The sequence below is a fragment of the Mustela nigripes genome, chromosome 6 (genome assembly GCF_022355385.1).
Source record: "Mustela nigripes isolate SB6536 chromosome 6, MUSNIG.SB6536, whole genome shotgun sequence".
Classification (NCBI taxonomy): Eukaryota; Metazoa; Chordata; class Mammalia; order Carnivora; family Mustelidae; genus Mustela; species Mustela nigripes.
The window spans coordinates 6,326,988-6,342,655 of record NC_081562.1 but is presented as its reverse complement, the minus strand read 5'-3'; the positions used below and the strand labels follow the sequence as shown (position 1 = coordinate 6,342,655).

The window sequence follows — 15,668 nt, the reverse complement described above, 5'->3', positions numbered from 1 at the left end:
TCTGGCTCCTGGAATGGAGCCACTTCCGAGCCTGGAACCAGGAAGCCCTGGAAGTGAGGGAGGCTCGGAGTTGAGCCTGGGTGGGTCTGTAATTAGAGCAGTGAGGTTCTTACAGAGACAAAAAGAAAAAAAAAGGTAAACCCGGCCCCTCCTGGAGGCTGGGAAGTCTGTGGTAGCAAGAGGTCCCCTCTGCCCTCAAGGTCATGTTTTCCAAGGTCATTGTGGGGACCCTATCCCCACAGACGGCCCAGCCCATCTGACAGATGAGATGGGAGACAGATGCCTAGGACGGTTCAAGCCCTGCACGGACCCCTCGGCTCTCCAGACAGAGGCGCGGCTGGTGAAGTGGCCTTTTTCGCACTCTGACCTCAGAGCCTGGCCATCGTAGAAGTCTGGGGGTCCCAGGAGGAGACAGTGGCACTTACTGGGTACCTTCTGTGGGTGCTTTACGGTGTTCCCGGACTACTACTTCAGACACTTAGGTATTAATATTCCCATTGTACAGCTCGGGAAACTGAGGCTTGGAGAGGTAAACAAAAACTTGAATTGCTCAGTCCAAAAGCCCCTCTGACGTTATTCTTCCCTCCCACCGAATGCAGAGGTTGTTGGAACTCCCGTGATGATGGGGACCTCACTTCTGCAAAGATCGATCTTGGGCATACCCAAAAGAACGTTCTTCTCCGTGTGGGCTGAAACGGGCGACCTGAAGCTCCCAACAGAGCCCCCGGTGATCTGCTGCCTGGGCAGCCTTGGGAAATTGAATATAGCAGGACACCCCCCGATTAAGCAGCAGGACTCCCTTGGACAGGGCTCTTCTCTGAGCCTCACTTTCCCAAGCTGTACAATGGGGGTAACAACAGCCCCTGTGTGAGGGGGGTTGTGAGGCTTCAGGGAGCCAACAGCCTGGGAATTTTCCAGGAGCGTCCAGAGTCTTCAGAGAAGCTCCAGCCAAGAAAAGAGGCTCAGGGGGCTTTCCAGAAGCCTGACTCACCTTCTCCAAAGGAGGGAGTGGCCTTGATCAGAGCAACCTCATGGCTGTGGGGGGAAGGGACGAAAATTTGAAGTCTGTTATGAATGGGGATTTCGCCGTACAATTCTGCCTTTATTTTTAAAAAGAGGTTTTTGTAATCCCAACTTTTTTTTTTTTCAGGTTTTATTTATTTATCTGACACAGAGAGAGAGAGAGAGCCCAAGCAGGCGGAGTGGAAGGTGGAGGGGGAGGGAGAAGCAGGCTCCTTGCTGAGCAGCGAGCCGGACAGGGGCCGATCCCAGCACTCTGGGATCATCACCTGAGCTGAAGGCAGAGGCGCTTAACGGATGGAGCCCCCCAGGCGCCCCTTCCCCTCCTGCTCCCCCTCCTCCTCCTCCTCCTTCTTCTTTAAAAGAAGCTCTACACCCAACGTGGGGCTTGAACTCACAGTCCCAAGATCAAGAGTTACGTGCTCTACTGACTGAATCAAGCAAGCGCCCCTCACCTGTACAGTTCTGGCTCTCCCAGAGCCTGGAGTGAGCTCACCTGTCCCACCCAAAGGATGCGGCTCAGTTTTGTTGAAGTACAGCAGAGCGTGGGTTCAAGGCCTTCGTCTGCCGTTTCCCAGCCGTTTGGTAATGTGCCAGCAGGTCACCTCTCTGCTCTGAGCCCTGGCTTCTCCAGCTCCAGGGAAAGGCCTGTCTCTCAGGGCTGCAGCACTCAGGAGAGTATGAGGTTAGAGGTCGCCAGACCCTTAAGTGCAGAAACGGGGGCGCCTCAGGCCCCCACTGGGGACAGCCAAGCCACCCCCTCATTGTCTTCCCTGCCTCTCTGTTCGCTGAGGGAGGGACTGAAGAAATGCAGCCCAGAGGATGGCCCCATGACTTTGCACATTCTGTTTCCCCTGCCTACCATGCTCTTCCAGGCAGACCTCTCTCTACCCTGGGTCCCTCCAGGCTTAATTAAGTCTCTTCCTCTCTGTAAAGTAGGACAGTGCTGCAGGAAAGGCTGTGCTCAAGAGTCTACCGATGGGAAGCTGAGCCCAACGGAGGAGAAGCTCCGCATCCAGGATCACAGAGATGCAGAGGGACAGCGGGGATTCCAACGCAGCCTCCACAGCTCCTCCTAACACCTCTCCAGGCAGCACTTAAGACCTTCCCCAATCTGTCCCCTGCCGGCCAAGCTGTGCACATACATGTCGGGTACATTTCCCCCGGGGAACCCCAACCTGGAAAACCTGCCCTTCTCTCCACCCACCAGGTTCCTGTTGACCTCGAAGGCCCCACTTACTCTCCTGTGCCCACCCAGGCCCGTCCTCAGCCCCAGGAGTGCACTCGCACTTGTCCGCCCAACCCCTCTTCCTCCAATTCCTCTTCCTCCTCTGGCCACCTCCTGAGCCACCACCTTCAGGAAACAACCTCTCTGAAACAAAGGAGAAAGTGATATAAACATCCAAGGAAAGCGCATACCTGGAAAAGGGACAGCAAGTGCAAAGGTCCTGTGGTAGGAATATACACGAGATGTTGGAAGAAATGCAAGGAGGTCAATGAGTGGTGTGAGGGTGATGGGAACTGAGAGGGATCAAGCAGCGGACAGACACAAGACTCTGCTTTGACTCTGACCGAGCCATTGCAGGGTTCTGGGCTGAGGAGTACAGAATTTGACCTAAGTTCTAACAGGATCACTCTGGCTGCTGCACCGAGAATGGAAGCCAGGGGCCCCAGGGAGAAGCAGGAGACCCACGAGGAGGCAGTTACACGCATACAGTGGCAGCGGACATGGTCAAATTGCTGATATATTTTGAAAGCAGAGCCAGGGATATTTGCTGATGGATTGAATAAGGGAGGAGCCCGGGGAGAGAGAGAGGAGAGAAAGGGAGGGGAGGCATCAGGAGTGTTTGCAGGGCTGCGGGGCCTGAGCAAGTGCATGGAAAGGGGAGGTGCTCTTACCTGAGATGGGGAAGATGTGGTGGGGGGGTAGGTTTCTGGGGGTGACCTCTGAGGGAGAGGGCCCAGCGGCCGTCCACATGGGGATGTGGCAGAGGGCATCGGCGGCATGGGTCTGTAGTTCAGGAGAGAAGTCCAAGCTGGGTGTGAGTCCCCATCAACCGTATGAGTGCCCATCTTTTGCACATAGTAAGTCCTTAGTAAATGGCTGCTGACCTGGCCCACAGGGCCTTGTGGGGGACACAAAACTAGCCACAGCCCCACTGCTGGCCTCTAAGGGAGGTAGACAAGGGCCCTGGGGCCCAGCGCAGAGCCACACCCTGAGAGGGGCCAAAGATGACCCGAAGGGAGGGTAATCTATGCAGGCCTCTTGGATGGGGCAGTGGAAGAGTCTTGGCAGGGACGGGGCAGCCACTGGAAGGCAGTGCTCCGGCTGCGCGGATGAGCTGGAACAGGTGGAGGAAGGCTCCACAGAGCCCGGGGAGCCGGAATGCGGAGGACAGGTGCAGGAGCCCACCCCCTGGCTCCAACCTGGGCTCCGTGACCTTGGGCAAAGATGCTTAATGTCTTTGTTTTTGCTTCTAAAATAGGAATCATGGACACAGGGGACCCATGGAAAGTTCTGTGCAGAGCAACGAAGAATGTTCCATTCGGCCCTTGGCTATCCTCCTCCTGGGCTCAGCTTGACACGTCCCCTTGCATCCCAGGCCCAACAGTCCTACCGGGCAACCTGCCTGCAGGGCTCAGGGGCCCATCTCATAAAAACAGCTAAGGCCTGGTGATCGCTCACTATGTCAGTCCTCACGATGGCCCCACATGTGGGGTTGGCCCTATTGCTATGACGCAGATAGTAGCTGGCAGAACCAGGATGTAAAAACTAGAATCTACACTGGCTTCGCTTGGCTCCAAGGCTGTCCCCGGAGCCCTACGAAGTGGTCGGGCACCTGGGGACTGTCCAGCCTTACGGATTCTCCCAGTATGCACGGTGGGACCCTTGTGCCAGGGGGTTGGGGGGGCTGGGCACTGACTACAAGATGACGTGACTTGCCCAGGGCCCCACAGCTTGTCCAAGTGGGAGTGGAGATTCCAATGCAGATCTGACAGACGCTAAATGCCGGTGCCAGAGGCGTCGTAGGCATAGCACCCCCAAACCTGAGCTTCCTGTAAACTGGGCCAGCATCGGGGGGAGCTTCCTCCGTCTGGAGCTATTTCTGAGCTCTGAGGTCCTCTTTGGAGGGGCAGGGAAGACAGTGGGTTCCCCCACGCCCACACTGCCCCTTTACTGTCTGCTCCCCTCCTGACTTTGTCCTTTCAAATCGGTTTTTCATCCCCAAAACCGCCCTGTTCCCAGCTCCCTGTTCCTGGCTCTGCCCTGCCGAGAGGACACTGAAAAGCAGGCTTAACTGCATCGTCTTTACAGTTTCCCAGCCAGAAAAACCAGCAGAGGCAAATACAATGTTTGCAGACCAGGTCAGGTCCAAGGTCACGCTATAAAAATGGATTCCTGAAAAAACATAAACCAGCAATTTGCCCGGTGAATTTTATTGGCCTCAAACCCAAACAAAACAAAACACACCCAAACAAACAAACAAACAAACAAAAAAACTACCCCATTTGAATAACGAAGGGACAGAAACCATTCCCAGTTCCTCCTTTACTAGTGAATAAGGACACACAAAAACTCAACCAAAAGCAAACACATTGCATTAGGTCTGATTTATTAGACACTTTCAGTTCATAAAAACCAGCATTTCTATTAAAATAGGATGATATCCAAAAGGTCCGTTTGCTTAAAAAAAAAAGAAAGAAAGAAAGAAAAAAGACTGTATTTAATACAGGACAAGGCTTAGTTTTATTTTTTTGTTTTTTAAACAAAGCTCACATTCTCCTGACTTCACTCCGGTTACTACAGCCAGAGGGAAACTGATTTCAGAATCCATCTGATATGTCGGATTTCTTTGTGGCATCCACTCATCGCTCAGCAGCCAGCCATGATGTCATAAGCCCATCAGATTTCCGGTAGGGGGGAAACGCTGGGGAATTGGAAAGAATGGATGTTTCTTGCCGGTCAGGAAAGGGGGGCTGGGGGGGGGGGGGGGGGGGGGGGTGTTAGGGGGGGGGGGGGCGGGAGGCAGGCTCAATGTTTGTGATATGTAATGTCAGGCAGAAATCTGAAAAATCCAGCCTCCCAGATGTTTTCTAAATATCCAGATGTCTGGCACCGAGCAGACCACGCTCCCCACTACCTCCCATCCCAAGAGGCGCTCGGCATTTCGGCTTTGACCTATGGCGAGTGCACGCTGCCAGGAGCCGTGCATCCTCAAGGCTGCCCACTCTTGGGTTGGGAATTTTTTTCTAAATCTTTACACATGGGTGACAGGGGTAACTAGGTCCAGATTTTTAAAAGCTGTTGAAGCAGTGATTTGAAAAGTTCAGTCCCTGGAATTAGCTTCCACGGGATACGCTATAGAAGCCAGAAAGGAAGAAAGCAATCCTATAGCCAACACTCACACAGACGTGTGTGACTCTTAAGCCACAGGACTTAAAAACCCCAAACAAAACCAACGAGTCTGAGAATGAGTCTGAGAATGGAGGACTCCAGACTGACACTGAGAAGCGATGAGCCCTCCCCCAGGAGCACGCTTCCCCCAAATCAGAAAAACACCAAACAGCTTTGTTCTTCCTGACAAAGCCCCTGGCTTCCAAGGAACAGACAGTGCCAACAAAAGCACAGGGTAGAACTAATTTACACTGAGGCTCGGGGCTTCAAGGAGTCATAAAGTACAGAAATGGCTTTGCCGGGGAAGCTGCCTCCCTTCAGCTAGCAGTGGGGACCCCCTGGCCTGGGGGAGTCCCACAGGCCACAGACGGAGTGGTGTTTGGGCTTCCAGGCACACACGCCCACTGAGACCACCACGGAGGCCTGTGACATCACGGCTAATTGCTCCTGAAAATGAGCCAAGAACTGCAGGCCCCTAGGGCCCAAACCCTGCGGCTCCGGCTTCGGCTTCGCAGGGAGCCAGGAGGAGAGGCAGCTGGGGAGGGGGGCCATCTCCAATTAGAACCCAGCGCTTGGATAATGCAAAAGAGGGTGGCCAAGGGGGAGGGTGTCTGGCAGAGGGGTGGAGGAGGTACACGGTGTGGTGGGGCTCAGGGGTCGACTCGGGGGTGCGCTCTGTGGCCTCATCTCCTAGAACAACCCCTATGCTTTCGAGATGGGGAAATTGAGGGCCAGGAGTGGCTGAGTGGCCCGCCCAAGGTCACCAGGCTAATTAGCGGGACAGCCTGTACCGGGGAACAGAAAACACAGGCCTGGCATTGCACAGCCCTTCCCTGAATGTTATCTAATTTAATCCTCCCAACACCCTGTGAGGGAAGGATTATCATTAACCTCAGTTACCAGAGGAGCCAATGGAGGCGCAGAGAGGTTAAGTAATTTGCCCAAGGTCACACAGCTTGTCATTAGCAGAACTCGGCCTGAACCTCTGAGCTGTGCCAACTCCAAATCCAGGGCTCTTTCTGTTGGGGTGGGGGTTGGGGGGAGATGCTTCAGGTTTAACTGGGAGCAGTGAATCTGATTTAAATACATATTTAAGATGCTGGTGATCCCCACAGAACAGAAGGACGTAAATCATTGCAAATTAATTTTTTAAAGCAATTCCAGTCAGGAGGGCTGGCTGGCTGGCTGGCTGGGGAGGCCGCTTCTGTTTGGTCCCCGCCAGAGCCTGAGTAAGGCTTGCAGACATTCTAGCAGAGCATGGAGGCAGCTCCCTGAGGTGGACGGGCGGAATGGGAGGGGGGAGCTGAAAGCTTTGTTGGGCATCTGTGAGAGCGTAATCTGCCACCGGAAAAGTGCCAGGCCCACAGGTCTGACAGAGCCAGGGGAGGGAGAAATCACCAAGTGTGGAAACTATGGAAATGAAGGAGAGTTGGTCTTTCAAAGCCTGAGTCCTACTTTCCTGCCAGGAGTTTCAGGGAAGGGTGGGGAACCTCCATGTTCCTCACAGCTAGCTGTGGCCCAGAGGCCTGACTCTGGGGCAGACAGGTGCCACAGACAGCCTGTCTGCTCCAGATTGGGGGAGAGGCAGGGGATGCCAGGCAGTTCCTATGGCCCTAGACCTTGGCCATCTGGGGACCCTGATGGCCACCACCTTCTCCAGAGAAGCATTTGAAAGAAATCAAGCCTCCCAGAGCTGGGACAAGGTTGAACTGAGGACTAGGTTGGTCTGAGCTCAGAGAACAGGACAGGCACATGTCCTCTGGCCTCCCCCTCTGCAGTCCCTTCCCTTCCAGTGGAATAGCCCTGGAGCTTCAGCGGGCCATCTCTGCCAGGCCTCTTCCTGCTCACTTCCTCAGCAGGCCTGCTGCTTCTTTTACTTTGCTTCTGTCAATTGCAAATGGGGTGTGGAGCCCAGGACTCAGTCCAGGGAAGGAGAGAGAAGTTTCTGCCATCTGGATGCCCGACCTGGCTGAGCAGTTCACATTTTTCTGGGGGAAATTCTACCCATCCTTTATTCAATTTGTCTATTGTCTACCCAAAAGAAATTTGGGTCCTGCCTTCGTGACACTTACATTTGATGGGGGGAAACAAATATTAACCCAATAATGACATAAAAATATCCATGGGAGGAGTGGTCCCCAGGCTATGACAGCCTGTCAACAGGGGAGGTGTCAGGTCAGTGAGGTCAAGGAAGGCTTCCTGGAGGAGGTGACTGGGGCCCAAAGGTTGAGGAGGCAGAATCCCTCACTGTCACCTCTCCGGAGCCTTTCTTCATGACCACCCAAGGTTGCCTCCCATTCCCTTGCCCCATTCCCTTCTGGACTATTGTTCATCATCTGCGTCCCTGCGCTGGTCTGGAAGTCCCAGACTGGGTCGGCCTTGTTCACCACTGAGTCACCTGTGCCTGGGATTTTCGATGAGTACTTGTGGATAAAACAAAACAAAACAAAACAAAACACACACACACACACACACACACAACATGTGCAAAGGACCTGTGGTGCAGGAATCAGAGAGAAGGGGGGGTGCAGGAGTAAGAATGGGGGCAAAAGTCACAGGGAGTACTGGGAAATGGGACTGGGCCACCCCAAGAGCCACCCTGGTATCTCTTCCCTCTTCTGGGCTCCCTTCTGCCTTCCCCCTGTGGCAGAAACTGGGTTTTGGGGTCTTCCTTCCCCTACAGGAGACTGTCACACAGGTACTCTGTCCCACTCCATCTGCCCCAGGCACAGCATCAGGAAGGCGGGGACTAGCATCACCTGCCCAATAGGCTTCCTCCCCACCCCTGCCTTCCGTCCTCCATTCACTCCCTCTCCAGTGCTCAAGGGCCCCCCAGATCCACGGAGAGGCAGCGGGAGGCCGAGCCAGCAGTCCCGATCCTCTCCCTACACCCCACCCCCAAGCCCCATCTGCACCCGCCTCCCCAGCTCCCCCCACGCCTTTCTCCTCACTGAGGCGAAGTGGAAGGAGAGAAGGAGCTGGGCTGCGGGCTCGGACCAGACCGGGTTTGAGGCCCCTCAGCGAGTGTCGTGTCGGTAAGCTGGCCTCTGCCCCTCAGATTCCTCCAGGTGAGCTGGAGAGACCCCCGGGCTCCAGCGGGCACAGCGCGGGCGCTTCGGGAACCTGTCTGAAAGGCTCGAAGTCAATCTCCTCCGCTCTCCCGCCCGCGCTCAGTTCAGCGGCTCCCTCCGCCCGACCCCTCCCACCCCGCGGCGGCAGCTGGGCCGGGGCGCGGGGATCCCCAGGCTCCGGCGGCGGGAGCAGCGGACACTCTCCGGCCGCGCGCCCCGGGCCCCGCGCCGCTTCGCTCTGCGCTCAGCCCCCCGGCGCGCCCGCCCCGCGCGCTCCGGCAAACTTTCCGCGGCCGCCCCCCCGCGCGCGTCTACACCGGCCCTCGGCTCTGCGGCGCTCCCCCGGCCCCTCCGGGGCGCTGCGGCGTGCCTCGGTCAGAGTCCGCGTCTCCACCGTCTCACTCCCGCGAGTTACGCTGACCGCCTGGACTACCTCGGGATTTCGGAGGCGCCTCCGCCGGACCGCCTGCGCGCGTCTACACCGCCACGGCAGCCCCCCGGGTCACTGAAGACTCCTCGGCTCAGGAGCCGCGTCCACGCTGCCTCCGACATGCCCCAGCTCCCGGACCGCGTCTACACTCTTAAGGCTCACGAGGCTCAGAGGGCGACCCAGGACGCAGACCCCGCGACAGCCGCTCAGTGAGCGGGGTGGTGCCGCGTTTTCCCCCGGTGCCCCCGCGCCCCGCGAAGCCGGCCGGGGGCTGCTTACCTTGCCCGCGCCCTCACGCTCCGGTCCCGGCGGTGCAGTCAGTCCCTTTCATACGTTTTGCAATATTGTCGACAGCGAAAGAAAATATTATAAATCCTCTCCCAGTCGCGTGGCTGCCCCCCAGTCTCCCCGCTTTCCTCTCTTTTCGGCCTTTGAGACAATACTCGGCCCCAGCGGCCGGCCGCTGGCCCGGGGGCTCCAGGCTGGCGCTCCTGGCCGCGGCGGGGCGGGGCCTGGGCAGACAGGGGGCGGGGAGGGGGCGGGGGGGGGGCGGGGAGGGGGCGGGGCCGGGCGGGGCGCGCGGGCTCCAGCGGCCCTCCGGCGGGGAGCCGGGGCCCTGCTGCCAGCGCTCCTGTTCCTGCGCTGATTGGTCGGCCGGCCGGCGACGCTGAGGCCTGACTGGCTGAGATGAAGAAGGGGCTCAGGCAATGGGGTGGGGGTGGCGGGTTTCATTCTTTGCCTTTTCTTTCCTGCGGCCACCGCTGCTCTTTTGGGCCCTCCTGAGATCCGCAGCCTTTTCATCGCTGCTTCCGTGCACCCCATCGTAACACTTAACCACCGAGTGTAACTGCATTTCTTTGCCTTTGGCGACCAAAGAGGTAGCACCTTGAGGTCGGGACCCTGGGTACGCGGTGCTCACCACTGTACCCCCAGGGCCTGGCATGCAGGATGTACTCACACTGTGTTTGTTGATTGAATTAATGGAAATTAATTAATGGTTTTTAGAGCTCTCTTTAAGGCTGGTAACATCCCTAGAGAATGGTATTATCATTCATTCTCCTTCAAGAATGGAGAGACCGACGTGCGGAGGAATGCTGTTGCCGGGAGTGATGGCGGAGCTGATACTGGGACACGCTTACACCACTGGACCTCAGATCTCTACACAGCGATGCGCTGTGGACCATCAGGGCCTCAGTTTCACAATTGTCCAAAGATCAGATTGATTGGAGAAGGTGGTTTGGAAGTTGTTTCAGTGAATATGTTGTAGGCAGCCCTGTGCTTGTCCGTGTTAAATTCTGGGTTCCTCTCCTTTTCTGGCACCCCTCCCCCACAAATCACAGGGGATGTTAAAAGCGCTCTGGTCAAACCAGGCTACCTCACCCACCTCTGAGGGTTTGGGGACATGTGGGAGGATTTTTCTGGGGGGAGCCCAGGGAAACTGACTTGACCAGGCATGCTATTGCGGGGGGAGGGAATCCTTGGGAAACCCCACTGCATCCCAAACTGGTCCTTTTTTTTTTTTTTTTTCTTTTTAAAAATAGTTTCCGTGCCCAGCGTGGAACCCAACTGTGGGGCTTGAAATCATGACCCTGAGATCAAGACCTGAACTGAGATCAAAAGTCAGGCATTTAACTGACTGAGTCACCCAGGTGTCCCCCCAGACTGGTCCTTCTGACTGAAGGGTGGACTCTGAGATGAGCTAGGGGAGAAGGTTTCCTCCCATAAAAGAGGGTATAGGAGCTGCTTCTGGAGTTGGATGAGAGCACTAATTGACCAGAAATATGGGCCCCAGAGTAGCTCAGTGGGCTAAGCCTCTGCCTTAGGCTCAGGTTATGATCCCAGGGTCCTGGGATGGAGTCAGGCTGTCTGCTCAGGAGGGAGCCAGCTTTCCCCACCCCCACCCCCACCCCCGCCTGCCTCTCTGCCTACTTGTGATCTCTTTCTCTCTCCATCAAATAAATAAATAAAATCTTGGGGCGCCTGGGTGGCTCAGTGGGTTAAAGCCTCTGCCTTCGGCTCAGGTCATGATCCCAGGGTCCTGGGATCGAGCCCCACGTCGGACTCTCTGCTCAGCGGAGAGTCTGCTTCTCCCTCTCTTTCTCTCTGCCTGCCTCTCTGCCTACTTGTGATCTCTGTCTGTCAAATAAATAAAATAAAAATCTTTAAAAAAATAAAAAAATAAATAAAATCTTTAAAAAATAAAATAAAAAACAAATTTAAAAAAATTGACAAAGACACACTGCCTAAGATCCTTGGATGGCCAGATTCAGGCATGCAGAGGAGCGGGCTTCATGGCACAGGGAGTTCTCCCTGTGTGTCTCTGTTTTCACAGGATGCCTTGTAAGGACAACCGTCATTGCATTAGGGCCCACCCTAACACAGTATGGCCTCATCTCAACTTCACTACATCTGCAAAGGTCCTATTTCCAAATCAGTTACATTCACAGGTTGGGATATCAACATCTCTTTTTGGAAGACACGATTCCACCTGCAACAAGGCTCAATGAAGAAAGAACATTCTGGTCGGAGGAGGACAGCAAGAGCAAGTGATCCTTCTAATGCCCACTGCTTTCTGGGGTCTTATCTTTGGCTCCTCTCAGTTCCTGTTACCTGGCAGCTGCTTGTTCTGAGCCAGGAGTGAGCTGATCCTCTGATAGGAGGCTTTCTCAAGCCTCTCTCTCCAGCAGATTCTGCCCAGCCTGCCTGTCCCTCCTTTTCCTGCCTGCATGGTCCCCACCCCCATCCACATCCCACATATGAGATGGACAAGGACAATAAAAGCTGTTTCACAAGCAGGTGGTGATTAATCGCCAAGTTAATTAAAGAGGCAGTAATTACAGTCAGATTTCAGAGGAAGGAGCCATGTCTTGGGCAGGGATGGGTGGTCAGCCTCGGTCTCCCCGAAGAGCGGGGGCTGGAAGACAGAAGGGATTTGAAAAGACAGGAAGGAAAGGCAAGTAACATTTTTAACAAGTGGGTACTTCAACCGTAGCTGTAATGTTTTATTTGACAAAGTTAGGTGGTGGGCTCAGACATTAAGCTCATCTCTGTACTTTTCCGTGTCTTTGAAATATTTCATTAACAATAACAACAACAAAAAATGGCGGGGGTGGGGGTTAAGTTTGGGACTTATAAATGGCCTCAAATACCAGTGTGCCCCACTTTACACAACGGAGAGGGCCTTAACATTATGTGTAAATCGAACCCCTTTTGCCCACCCAGTACATTTTAACATCAGCAATGCTCAATCTTCATTTCTGATTGATTTTCCCTGGCAGAGGCACAGAATTCTTTGCTTTAAGTGTCAGGCTTTCTCTGTCAAGTAGTTAATGACCTATAAAGCACTTGAAATGTACTGGAGGAAATGCTATTTGGAGGCACCCCGTGGTGTACCCTCTTCTATTGTCGGTAATCACCCCTCATTTATTTGCTCTTATTGGTTTAGAATTTCCTATCAGCTTTCCCTAAAGTGAAGCCCATCAGGAAAAGTCCAATTCCATATGGGCCCAGGTGGGTGCTGGGGTTAGTACCCTGAGGCACCAGCAGCAGAGGAGGGAAAGGGTCTTTCCTTAAGAGTCCTTGACCTTGGGTGCCCTGGTCACCTCTTGCCACACCTTCCCTGACTACCTCATTCCCCCTGCAGCTATGCCCACCACAGCTTCCCAGTTTCTGCTCATCATGTGTCTGCGATCGCAACCTGTCCCCTGAGTCCTGATCCATTCTCTTAATTGCCTTTAGGACACCTCCTCCTGGTTGTTGCCCAGATTTCTCCCTACATTGGTGCTCCACTCCTGCATTTCTGGTCGTGTTTACTGAAATCAGCCTCTGTCCCCTGGATGAGGCATGGACACTTGAGGCCAGTAGATCACCAGGTTTTATTGTCCCCTCTCCTCCGAAGTGACTCTAGAGTCTTGTTCCCTGCCCCAGGCTATATCTCCTTGGCTTCAGTCCCAGTCCCAAAGTTTTCACTGGGGTCAGCAGCCTCCAAATGAAACAAACCAGCCTTCCCTGAGCCATTTACTTGAGTTGCCTCCTAAAGGACAGTGTAGGAGATTTTGCTCTTCTGCTCCCCAACTTCTGTGTGCTCTTCAGGCCTCAGTCTGGTACCCAAGGCCCTTCATGATCTAGGCCTGGTGGCATCTCCCCAGGCTCCCTCAGACACCTCACGTGTTCTGCCATCCCTCTTTTCATCTTCAGACCTTACTTAGCTCATGATATTCTCAATCTGGAATGCCTTCATCTTTCAAGGTCCCCTATTCCAGGAAGCCTTCCTTGGTTAGCTCAGGCTTGGTTTACTCTCCTTGGGGCTCCCATAGCCCTTCCAACAATATATTTTCTTTGGGTTTCAGTGTATGCCTGCCTTTCAGGGTCTCACTGAGACTGAGGCTGTCACTTATTCAGCAGTACTTATCAAGGGTCACTCAGGGACCCTCATTCAGTGTCCACTGGGAGAGGAGTTGTTAGGAGCACCAGCTCTAGGACCAGCCAGGTCCAAAGTTCAAACCTGGCCTTGCCCCTTGCTAGCTGAGTGCACTTGGGCTTTCACTGTCCCTCTCTGAGCCTCAGTTTCTTCCTCTGCTATACCCCAGAGCTGGTGCCTACTCTTGGACAACTAGAGGCTGACACCAGCCTGGCATTGTCAGTGCTGGGAGCAAGAGAAGAGGGCCAAGGTTGGGGCAAACGCAGAGCAGCAGCAGAACCTCCAGGGTCAGAGCTGTGAGAAGTGACCTCAGGGAGCACAGAGCAGGGAGGAGCCACCCACTAGGCCTGAGAGGTTGAACGAGGCCCTTCTAGAAGGGAAAGCATAGTAAACTTCTATAGCTGCTGTAACCAGGTACCACAAACTCAGTGGCTTAAAATAGTGCACATTTGTTCTCTGACAGTTCTGGAAGCCAGAAATTCAAAGTCAGTTTCACCAGGCTGAAACCAAGGGCTTGGCAGGGCCATGAAACTTCCAGATTTTGAGGATAATCTGCCTCATCCCCCATTCTAGCTCTAGAGCTGCATTCCTTGGCTCATGGCCCCTCCCTCCATCCTCCTCCAAAGTCGACAGTGTAGCAACGTTAAATCTCTCTACTCCCATCCTCCTATAGCTTCTGCCTTCTGTCAATAATCTCTCTTATACGAACACTTGCGAATTGTAATAACCAGGCTAATCTCATTTTAAAATCCTTAATCACACCTGCAGGGTCTTTGCCATATAAGGTGGCATTCGTGGGTTCCAGGAATTAGGATGTGGACGTCTCAGGGAGGCCCACTATTCAGCCTATGGCAGAGGGCCACTGAGCAAAGAGGTTCAGATCACAGACTCTGAAGTCACCGCTGGGCCTAAATCTATCTCAGTCTTACCACTTGGCCACCCCCCCCGCCCCCGCCCATGTGGACCTGAGCAAGAGGCTACATAGCTCTGACACTCTGTTTTCTCATCTATAAAATGGGAACAATGCCTCGCTCCAGATAAGAATGTAGCAGGCATGTAATTACACAGTAGGCAGAGAGGACTCCCATGTGTCAGAGTCTGGAAAGAGCCTTGTGTATGAGGGAGGGAGGAAGGGCAGGACATAGGGCGGGCAGCCTGGGGTGGAGAGCTGGAGGGTGGTGGACTTGGGTGCCTTCCCGGGGAAGTGTGTGTGTGTGTGCATGTGTGTGCGCACACATGTGTGATGTGTGCTCGGTCCTCTGTCCTGCGGGTCATGAACAGGGGACACAGAAAGTGGTAACATAGGGCAGTGTCTGGCTTTGTTTTGTCTTATTAAGATTTGATTCACATATCATAAAATTCACCATTTTAAAGGGTACAATTCAGTGGCTTTTAGCATATTCACAAGGTTGTGGAACCATTACCATTATCCTATGCTAGAACATTTTCATCACCCCAGAAAGAAACCCCATATCCATTAGCAGCCATTCCTCCTCCTCCAAGGCAAGGGCAGGGGTTTTTTGTTGTTGTTGGGTTTTGGTTTTTGGAGCATCTTAAAGCTCTCTGCGATCTCCCACTCCAGGCTTGAAGCAGGGGAGAAGACAGAGGTACCCTGTAGCGCTGAGCTGTGGGCTGGGAGCACCAGCCGTGGGACCAGTCCAGTCTGGGGTTGACTCTCCTCAACCTCTCTGGGCTTCCTTACTATATCCCGGGAGGCAGGGTAACCCACTGTACAAGGCTGAGGAGGCCCGAGGTGTGGGAGCTCAGGGCTCACTTTGTATCAACACAGACAGCATTTTTTTTTTTCTGGACCTAGTCACTCCGTTCCAGAGTCTCCCTCCCCACCAGGACTAAACTGGCCAGACTTTTCCTAATGGGTCAAGGGGCAACTGTCCTGGCTTTACCCCCAATATACAGCACTTCAGGCTCCCTGCCCGCAGGAGGCAGTGGGCCATGAGGCCATTGGAGGCAGGTGGGGCGCATTTGAGGCTGAGTTCAGAGAGATCAGAGGAGAGGACTTTTTATAAACCCTGAGTCTCCCCTACCCATCCAGACATTGTCTGGGTGGCTCTGACCTGGCCAAGGGGCTTCTTGGGGCTCCCACCCTGCTCCCCGCCGTGGGATCAGTGCTGCTGGCTGCTTGGAGGATCCCAGATCCCACATGGTCAGGGCTCGAAGCAGCTGAGGCGGGAGGAACGGCCATCTGGTGAGGCGAGGAACGGCGGTCAGAACATTGCTGAGCCGGCTAAAGCATCCCCTGGCAGTGACAAGGGGCTTCTGGGATCAATTAACAGAACCACCCGAACAGGGCTCTCGGCCTCTGAAGCAAGT

The 15,668-nt window shown here is 54.4% G+C and overlaps 1 long non-coding RNA gene across 1 annotated transcript; it reads right to left on the bottom strand.

Annotated features, from left to right (window-relative positions):
- Window positions 1–4,774: 4,774 nt before the first annotated feature.
- LOC132020448 (uncharacterized) lies at window positions 4,775–9,390 on the bottom strand. Its single transcript, XR_009404971.1, has 3 exons — window positions 9,197–9,390; window positions 8,368–8,543; window positions 4,775–4,949 (listed from the first exon to the last, which is right to left on the bottom strand). It is a non-coding gene; the product is annotated as an uncharacterized LOC132020448 (long non-coding RNA).
- Between the last annotated feature and the right edge of the window lie 6,278 nt (window positions 9,391–15,668).